The following is a 9,834-nucleotide window of genomic DNA, read 5'->3' on the forward strand; positions in this document are numbered from 1 at the left end:
CCATATTATAACATTTCAATCTAATATAATATCTTCCCTGTGGCCCTTAAAGCTAATGTAATACATAATATTGCATCTAAAATTGATATAATAGCTGCTCTGTATCCTTTAATATCAATAGACATCCTTATTATAGCATCTTAACTTGATATAATAGTTGCTCTTTGGTCTTAATATTTATATGATACCCATAGTAGCATCTAAAACTGATAAAATATTAGCCCTGTGGCTCTTATAGGTAATATGATACCCAAACTATAACTCCTAAAACTAATCTAATAGCTACACTGTGGCATTTAACATTAATAATTTATCCGTATTATGCACTCTAAAACTAATAAAATAGACTTCTTGTCATTTTAAGTGAAATATCCATATGATAGCAATAAACCTTATAATATAGCATATCCATATGATAGCATATAAAGTTAACATAATAGCTGACCTCTGGCATTTAATAGTAATCTGTTGGGCTGGGGATGTGGCTCAAGTGGTAATGCACTAACCTGGCATGCGCAGGGCACTGGGCTCAATCCTCAGCACTACATATTATTTTATAAAGATGTTGTGTCCACTGAAAACTGAAAAATAAATATTAAAAATTCTCTCTCTTCTCTCTCTCTCTCTCTCTCCCTCCCTCCCTCTCTCCTCTCTCCTCTCTCCTCTCTCTCCTCTCTTTCTCTCTCTCTTTAAAAAAATAGTAATCTGTTATCCAAAGTATAGTACCTAAACTAATATAATTCCTTATACTAATAAGATAGTCATCACATAGCATATAAAACTAATATAATAACTGAACTTTGGAGCTTTAATATTAATGTAATATGTATACTACAACATCTCAAAGTACTGAAAGAGCATCCTTGTGCATCCTGTGCATTTGCCATTAATATTTTATCCATACTGTGGCCTGTTAATGGAATATTATAGCTCTTTGTGGCTGTTCATATTAATATCCATTCAATAGCATCTAATGCTAATATAATAGATGCCCTATGGCCTTTAATACTAATTCAGTATCAATACTGTGACCCCTAATACTAAAATAATAATTCTCCTGTGGCCTTTTAATATTACATAAAGTTCATTTATAGCAATTATATGAATATAATTCCTGCCCTATGGCGTTTAGTACTAATATGATATCCATATCATAGTATCTATTAATGATCTAAAAGCAGTCCCCTTACTTTTGTACTGTTATGATATTCATATTATAGCATCTAAACTAATATAATTGTTCTCTTATGACCTTTAATTCCTATATATTTACCATAGCATCTAAATATAGTATAACATCTTTGTAGCTTTTAATACTAATGTAATGTTCTTACAATTACATCTAAAAGTGATATAATAGCTACCATGTGGTCTTTAATACTGATATTATATTCATGTTAGATCAGTAAAAACTGATAGAGTAGCTTCCCTGTGGCTTTATTAGTAATATGACATTCTTATTACAGCATGTAAAATTGATATGATAGCTGCCTTTAATATTTATATGATATCCATTATATAGTGTCCAAAGCTGATATAATATCTGCAATGTGCATTTCATAGGTAATATGACATCCTTACTAAAGCATTTAAAAACATCATAAGCCAGGCTCAGTGGCACATGCCTGTAATCCCAGTGGTTTGGGAGGCTGAGACAGGAGAATTGTGAGTTCAAAGCCAGCCTCAGCCACTGTGAGGCATTAAGCAACTCAGTGAGACCCTGTCTCTAAACAAACTACAAAATAGGGCTGATGATGTTGCTCAGTGGTCAAGTGCCCCTGAGTTCAATCCCTGATAAATAAATAAATAAATAAGTAAGTAAATAAAGTATAATAGCTGCATAATGGTATTTAATACTATTATTATATCTATATTATAGTATTGAAAATGAATATTATAGCTTCTCTGTGGCCTTTTGTATTAATGTAATCAGAATTGCATTGAAAACGGATATAATAGCAGCCCTGTGGCTTTTAATTCTATTGTGATATACATGTGGCATCTAAAACTGTTATAAGAGCTGTCTTATTGCCTTTAATACTCATATAATATCCGTATTGTAGCATCTGAAAATAATTTAAAAAACTACACAGTGGTGTTTTATGCTAATATGATATCCCTAGTGTAGAATCCTTACTAAAACAATAGGTGCCTTATAGCCTCTAATACTATTATTATATTCATAGTGTGCCTTCTGAAATTGATTTAATAGCTGCGCTGTCACTTTTAATATTTCTATGATATTCATACTATTGATCTAAAAGTATTATCTATTCTGTGGCCTTTGCTAATATGATATCATACTATAGCATTCAAAACTAATATACTGGCAGTCCATTGTTGATTAAAATTAATATATTATTCACATTATATACTCTTAAGCTAAAGCAATTGCTGCCCTGTGGTCTTTAATACTATTATAATACCCATACTATAGCATCTAAAGCTAATATAATAGCTATACTGTGGCCTTTAATACTACTGTGATATCCTAGTATAGCATCTAAAACTAAATACAACTACCTTTTTGCCTTTAATTGATATAACATTAATATTGTAGCATCTATGTTTTTTTTTTATTAATGTAACATTCATATTTAACATAAAAAATTAATAACTTCCCTGAGGCCTTTAATACTAATATATGTACTATAGCATCTAAAATAATAAAAGTAATCAAATACGTATTCTAGTGCCCTTTATATTAATATGATGTTGATATTATACCATGTAAGCATGACATAATAGCTTCCCTATGGTCTTTAATAATAATGTGATATTCAGGGGCTGGGGTTGTAGCTCAGTAGTAGACTGTTTGCCTAGCATGTGTGAGGTGCTGGATTCATTCCTCAACACCACATATAAATAAATAAATAAAGTGCATCAAAACCTAAAAATATTAAAAAAATAATAATGTGATATCCATTCTATAGCATGTAAAACATATGTAATAGCTGTGTTGTCCTTAATATACTGTCTATATTATAGATTCTAAAACTAATATGATAGATGCCCTGTGGTCTTTAATATAAATGAACTATTCATACTATACTAATATATATATATATAATGTCCTATGGCCTTTAATACTAATGTGATAACCATATTTTGCATCTATTACAAATATAGTAGCTGCCACATGGCCTTTAATAGTAATATGATATCTGTAGGAGCTGGATTTATACCTCAGTGGTATAGCATTTGCCTTGCACATGTGAGGCACTGGGTTTGATTCTCAGCACCACATAAGATAATAAAATAAAATAAAGATATTGTGTCCATCTTAAAAAAAAGAACACCTTTTAATTTGTTCAGAGTCAAATTAAATGTGTGAGTCAAACTGGAGCTTAGGAAGGTGTGATTGTTAAAACATCATGACCACTAAAGAGATGCTAAATACTTTGCCCAGAGACAATAGGAAAGAAGACTTGAGTGCATCTCAGAAATTGGCAAAACCACCCCAGTTTCAGGCTCAAAGATTTAATTATTCTTTTTTTTTTTGGTACCAGAAATTGAACCCAGAGGTACTTAACCACTGAGTCACATCCTCAGCCTTTTTAAATATTTTATTTAGAGACAGGATCTCACTGAGTTGCTCAGGGCCTTGCTAAATTGCTGAGGCTGACTTTGAACTTGCAATCCTCTTGCCTCAGCCTACTAAGCTGCTGGGATTACAGTCAGGCACCATCTTGCCTTGCTCAAAGTTTTAAAAATAAAAATTCCTTTGAGAAGAGATCAGTGAGGCACCATGATTGAAGAGAGGGGCCTAAGAGGTTATTTCACCATGCTTAGCTGCCCAGGCACTCAGAGGTTGCTGTAGTCATGGTTTTAGGAGGTTTGTCTACTGCTTGAGATGGTGGCAGATCTTGGTATCAACTACATGGTGCTGGTTTTTTAAGTTTGCAAGACATTGGCATTAGGGGGTCATGGAGGCTCCCACTGTGATTTCAAAGGACAACCTGGGAGGTCGGGAAAAATGTATTAGAGCTGGAATACCAGCAGGCAGCCCCTGAGAGGATGAAGAAAACTATAGTGGGGACTCCTGAGATTAAGAGATGCTAGTAACATGGATCATTTTCCAAGGAAACCCATAGGAATTGAACAAACACAAGTCAAGCTAGGCCATGTGGACCGCTATTAACAAAGCCATAGGAGTGGAGATGCACAAGTCCTTTGGAGAGAAAATCACAATGTTATTTGCCCCAAATATGCTTGATGTGGAACTACAGATCTTGTTTGCCCAGCTGGATTTTGGTCTTGTTTTGGTCCCATCTCTTCTTTCTATGTCCCTATTTATCACTTGTAGAATGGAAATGTTTAATCCATGCCATTATATATTGGATTATATAGCTCGCTTTGATTTTTATGGGGTCTCATGCTGAGTTTTCCTTAAGTTTCAGAAGAGGTTTTGGACTTAGACTTTTAGGGAATACTGGAACTGTTAAGAACATGTGGACTCCTGGATATGAACTCAATGTATTTTGCATCATGAGATGGACATGAACTTTTGGGGGCCAAGGGCAGAATGTTGTGGTTTAGATATGAAGTGTTACTCTAAAACTCGTGTGTGAGAAAAGGCAAGAAAGATTTAAAGGTGAAATTATTTGGCTATGAGAGCCTTAACCTAGTGAGTGCATTAATCCACTGATAGTGTTTAACTGGATGGTAACTGTAGGAAGGTAGTGTGTAGCTGGAGAAGGTGGGTCACTGGGGGCATTTCTTTGGAGTATATATTTGTCTCTGGTGAGCATAACTCTCTATCTGCTTCCTCTTTGCCATGTTCTGATTTGCTTCCTACCTCTATATCGTTTGGTCAAGAGCTGTGGAGTTGGTCTTCTATGGACAGAGACATGGAAAATATAAGTGTCAAATAAAATTTTAATTCTCTAAAAATTGTTCTTGTCAGGAATTTTTGACACAATGGCAAAAAAGCTTACAAAAACAATACTGTACTATCTAGAAATAATATAATAGTGGCCCTTTGGCTTCTTATATCAGTAATATAGCATCTAAAATTAATAGTTACCCTGTGGCATTTAATCATATTATGATATAAATACTATAGCATCCAAAACTTAGATAATACCTGCAATGGCCTTTAATACTACTATGATATCCATAATAATGCAAGTAAAACTAATATTATAGCTTCTCTGTGGCCTCTGATATTAATGTAGTATCAATAATGTGGTCACAGGGTAGCTATTATATTACTTTTATAGATCACTGTATGGATATTAATATTAAATGTAAGGAAAATAAAAAGAGACATAGAGAGAAGATGCAGAGTCAGAATGACAGAATGGCAGAGTGGTCAAGCTGCCAGCTTTATTTATATCAATAGGTTGCATTAGGTCATTGGCATCAGTAATATACTATTGTTTATTGTGTTATTTGGAAGGTTATAGAGTTAGCATCGTTATGCAGCTTATTCCTCAGTTACATTCTACAGTTACAATATGCAATGTTAGAAGCTTTGTGTAGCTATCAATAAAGTTTGTTGTTTACAGTTACTGTTAGATGGACAGGTCCAGGAGCCTGGGAGCTTTGTGAAACATTTTTATTGTATAACAAGAGTGTTTCTTTATTCCCAGGAGCTGTGTGCCTGAGATCAAGGACAAAGCTGATAAGACTCCAGCACAAAGCCTTCTAATGCAGGACATTGCTATAGCAGGTAGGCATCCCGTGTCTTTGCACAGAAGTTTTCCTAGCATCCAGGCATTCCACATCTTTGCACAGAAACTTCCTAGCCACCAAGTATGCCACATTCATGAAGCCATCAGAGACCCCAGTCCCAAACACAGAACCCTTACAATTAAGGCCAAAGGGAAGCTGTTATATCAGTTTTACATGCTATAATGTGGACATAATATTAGTTTTAAAACTGAAGAGCTGCCTGTGACCTTTTAATACAAACATGTCATCCATACTATGAAATTATAATGGATATAATAGCTCTTTTGTGGACTGTATAACTAATATGGTATCCATATTAAGGCATCAAAAACTGACATAGTAGCTGAAATGTGTAATTTAGTGTTAATATTATATCCATACTATGGACCTAAAACTAATCACATACCTTTCCTGTGGTCTTTCATTTTAATACAATATCCATATTATAGCATCTAAAACTAATATAATAGCTGCCCTGTGGCTTTTAGAACTAATATGATATCCAAATTATAACATTTGCCAAGGACCCTTAATATTAATATGATATTGATAAACTAGCATCTAAAACTAATAAAATATTTGCCTGTGACCTTTAATACTAATATGATATTCACATATACCACCTAAAGCAATATATTAGCTTGCCTATGGCCTTAAATATTAATATAATATTCATACTGTGACATAAAAAACTATATAATAGCTACCCTGTGAATTTTTTAAAAATATTGTTTTAGTTGTTGATGGACACAATTCCTTTACTTTATTTATGTTTTTTAATGTGGTGCTGAGGATTGAACTCAGTGCCTCACATGTGCTAGGCAGGTGCTCTACAAATGAGCCACAACCCCAGACCAACTACCCTGTGACTTTAATAATAATATAACATCCATAACTTTTAATAATAATATAACCCATAAAACTAATATTGTAAATTCCCTGTGTATTACATTAATATAATCATTATATTATTATTAATTATTATATTAATATAACATCCTTGGTATAGTATCTAAAACTGAATAGCTCTTCTATGGCCTTTAATACTAATAAAACATCCATACTATAGCTGTTAAAAGTGGCGTAATAGTTTTCTTGCAGCCTTTAATAGTATACTAACATGATATCCATACTCTACCATCTAAATATAATAAAATAGCTTCCCTGGAGTCTTTAATAATAATGTAATATAGTACTACAGCATCTAAAACAAATAGAATAGCTGCCATGTGGCCTTAAATACTATCTTATTCATATTATTAGATAATACTGACAAAATAGCTGCACTGTGCATCTTTAACATAAACATGATAGCCATATAATGGCATGTAAAACTGATACAACAGCTGTCCTGTGACCTTTAGTACTAACTTTATCCATATGATAGCTTTGAAAATTGATATATTACCTGCCTGTGGATTTAGTGTTAATATTTTATCCTTACTATGGCATCTAAAACTAATTTAATAGGTTCCCTGTGGATTTTAGTACTAATATAATATTCATATTATAGAATCTAAATCTAATACAATATCTGCCTTGTGATCTTTAATACTAATAAGATATCCATACAATAGAACCTAAAATTAATATTATAGGTGTCCTGTGGGCTTAAATACTGATATGATATTCATATTATAGCATCAAAATTGAATATAGTAACTGCCTGTGTTTTTTAATTCTAATATGATATGCATATTATTATATCAAAACCTAAGATAATGTATGCCATGAAGCTTTTAATAATAAGATATTCATATTATAGTATGTGAAATGAATAGCTGCACTGCCTCCTTTATTACTAATATAATACTCATCCTTTAGCATCTAAATCTGATATAATAATTGCCTTGTTGCCTTTATTACTAATATAATATATAATAATATCTAATTACTACTAATATAATATCCATAAAATAGTGTATAACTGTAATGTAATAGCTGCAAAGTGGCTTTTATTATTAACTCAAACTCCATTCTATAACTCCTTAAACTAGTAGCTTGTTGTGGCCATTAATATTTATAAAAGAAGTATCCTGTGGCTTCTAGTACTAATATAATAGGTAGCCTTGAATATTAATATAATATCCATATTATGAACTCAAAAACAAATATACTAGCTGCCCTGTGATCTTCAATATTAATATACAATCTGTACTATAGCATATAAAACTAATATCATGGCTGCTTTGTGGTCTTTAACTAAGATGATATCCAAACTAAAGCATTTGAAGCTTACATAATTGTTGCCCTTTGGCATTTAATATTAATAGTATATCCATAACAGAACATCTAGAACTAATATACCTTTAATACTAATACTGTATTTCCATTGGTATTAAAGATCACATTATGTATGTTATATTAATATTGAAGGCCACAGTTCAGCTATTCTATTGGTATTAAATGTGACTGGGTGGGTGTGTTTATACTAATATTTATGACCTCTAATACTAACATAAAATCCAAAATATAGCATTGGAAACAGACATAATAGTTTCCCTATGGCCTTTAATACTAATATAATGTACATATCAGAATATCTGAAACTGATATAATGTCTACCCTGTGCCTTTAGTATTAATATGATATTCACACTATATCATTTAAAGCTAATGTAATAGCTGCTCTGTGTTTTCCAATACTAACATGATATTCACATCATATCATCTAAAACCAACATAACCACTGCCTTGTGCCTTGTATACTAATACAATATTCATGTTATACCCAATAAAATAATGGCTACCCTTCAGCCTTTAATAATAATATGATGTGAGTATACTAGCATCTAAAATTGATAATAGCTGCTCCATGGCCTTTAATATTGATATAACATCCATACTTGGCTTATGAAACTAAAATAATAGCTGTCCTTTGTTCTTTTAATACAAACACAGAACCCATACTGTAGTATCTACAACTGATATAAATAATAGCTGCTCTGTGGCCTTTATAACTAATATGATTTCCATACTATAGTATCTAAAATTAATATAATTGCTGCTCTGAAGAATTTAAGATTAACACAATGTGCAAACTGTAGCACCTAAAACTACTTGCTGTCCTGTGTACTTTAACACCAATATGGTATCCTATATTATAGAATCAAATATTATACATTAAGTGTACTGTGATTTTAATAGTTATATATTCATACTGTAGCAACTAAAGCTGATATAATATCTGCCCTGTGATGTTGAATAATTATGCAATAGCCATACTGTCCATACTAAAGTCTCTTAAACTAATATAATGGTGAGTCTCTGGCCTTTAGTACTTATAAAAACATGTACACTTTAGCATGTCAAACTGTTGTAATAGCTGCCCTGTGGCCTTTAATATTAATGTAATATCCATATTACAGCATCTAAGGCTCATAAGATAGATGAACGTTAACCTTTTGTGAAATATATGTATATATTATATATTAACATAATAATACAGTAATATATTGATATATTTATTAATATATTAATATATTTTATATATTAATTAAAGGTTAATATAACATTAACTTTTTAATGTGATATATATATATATATATATATATATATATATATATTTATATTTCAGTATCTGAAACAAATGTAATACCTTCTCTGAGTCCTTTATTACTAATATCCACAGTGTAGCATCTGACATCTGATATATTAGTTGCACTATGGCCATTAATATTAATATGATATCCATGCTACAGCATCAAAAGTTTAAAAAAGATGTTGACTTTTGGCCTTTAATACTAACATAATATGTATACTATAGCATCTTAAACTACTATGAGAGCCATCCTGTTGCCTTTACTACTGTATCCATAATCTGGCTTCTAAAACTGATGTAATAGCTGCCCTATTCATTTAGTATTAATGTAACATATTTCCTACATCAAAACTTGAAGAATAGCTACCCTGAAATTTCAGTATTACTATAATGTCCATACTATTGCATCTAAAACTAATACAATATCTGCCCTGTGTACAGTGTACTGTAGCATCTAAAACTGATGTAACAGTTGTTCAATTGCTTTTGGTATTAATATAATATTCACACTAGTGCATCTACAACAAATTTAGTAGCTGTCCTGTCTTTTAATAATACTATATTCATACTATAGTATCAGAACTGATATTATACTTGCTCTATGGTTTTTCATATTAA

This window comes from Marmota flaviventris, chromosome 7 (assembly GCF_047511675.1).
Source record: "Marmota flaviventris isolate mMarFla1 chromosome 7, mMarFla1.hap1, whole genome shotgun sequence".
Classification (NCBI taxonomy): Eukaryota; Metazoa; Chordata; class Mammalia; order Rodentia; family Sciuridae; genus Marmota; species Marmota flaviventris.